Below are 1,235 nucleotides of genomic sequence, written 5' to 3'. Positions count from 1 at the left end.
GCCTGGGGCCCCTCTCCAGCTGTACCGTAAGGTCCTTAGGGGCTAGGAGCCAAGACTCCCCTTCCACCACCACAGGCAATGAGCACATTAGCAGCTTTAACAGCAATGCCTCCCTCAGCCACAAATCAAGCAACAAGTTACTTTCTTGCAGAAGAGCCACTCGGGAGACAACTTTTACATCTGTCAGAAGATTCCAGATGCACAGCAGGTCCCAGAGTCAGCCTTGCCAGCCCAGACCCTTCAGCTGACTCCCTTTGGTCTTTCTGCCACGGGCATCCTAGCTCCCGGGTCCCACTGCCCTCTGGGCGCCACCCCCCCAATTCCATGCATCTCCAGCACCAGTTGATATCCATTCTGCCACAAAGGAGCTGCCCCACCCCAGAGAAGGAAGAAGTAGGGAGAGACGGAGGGGTTCTTCAGGTTTCCCTTCTTGGCTAAAGACCTAGAGAATAGGAGGTACAGGACTGGTCATCAGCGGGAGGTTCCCCATACTGAAAGCTGACGTAATGTATTTTGTCCTTCATTCATTCAGAGCAAATGCTCTCTCTACCCAGCCTCTCCTGCCGCTATTAAATGTTCCTGGTAACTCCCTCCCTTAGTTAGGGGTACTGAGCACCTCCTGAGGACATAAGATGTGACCAGCCCTAGGGGGAGCCACTCAGGGAAGACCCCATGGTGACAGTCCCATTGGCATATGTCTCTCCCCTGGCTGGGCCTAGAGTTCCCATATCCTGTGATGTTGCCTCCAAGTGAACCAGCTCACAGACAGTGACCCTAGCTGAAGGCAGAAATGGAGGGGAGAGGGACAGAGGGGAGGGGCAGGAAGAGGCTGGGAATGAAACCCAGACAATGGGGAGGAGTGAGTGGAGAAGGTAGGCGCAAGGAGAGTAGCAGGCCCTCTGGGAGGGAGACAGGACTGGGGTGCGCCCCTCCACCCCTCTCCAGCAACCCCCGAGTGGCTCCTGGCCCCTCCCACTCCCAAGCAGGGATTGCTGGCCGTCACCAATTCCAGCACGATGGCGCCATCTGCTGTGAGGAGTGAGCAGCACAGCTTACTCCATTAAGAAGTTTGAGAAGTTGGGGTGAGGGTAACTCCTATCTCAGGCTTTCCAGGTGGCTCAGTGGTAAGGAATCCATCTGCCAGTGCAGAAGCCGCAGGAGATGCGAGTTCGATCCCTGGGTGGGAAAGATTTCCTGGAGGAAGAAATGGCAACCCACTCCAGGGTTCTTGCCTG

Source organism: Bos indicus x Bos taurus, chromosome 11 (assembly GCF_003369695.1).
Source record: "Bos indicus x Bos taurus breed Angus x Brahman F1 hybrid chromosome 11, Bos_hybrid_MaternalHap_v2.0, whole genome shotgun sequence".
In the NCBI taxonomy this organism is placed as follows: Eukaryota; Metazoa; Chordata; class Mammalia; order Artiodactyla; family Bovidae; genus Bos; species Bos indicus x Bos taurus.
Note: the sequence above shows the minus strand (reverse complement) of the source record.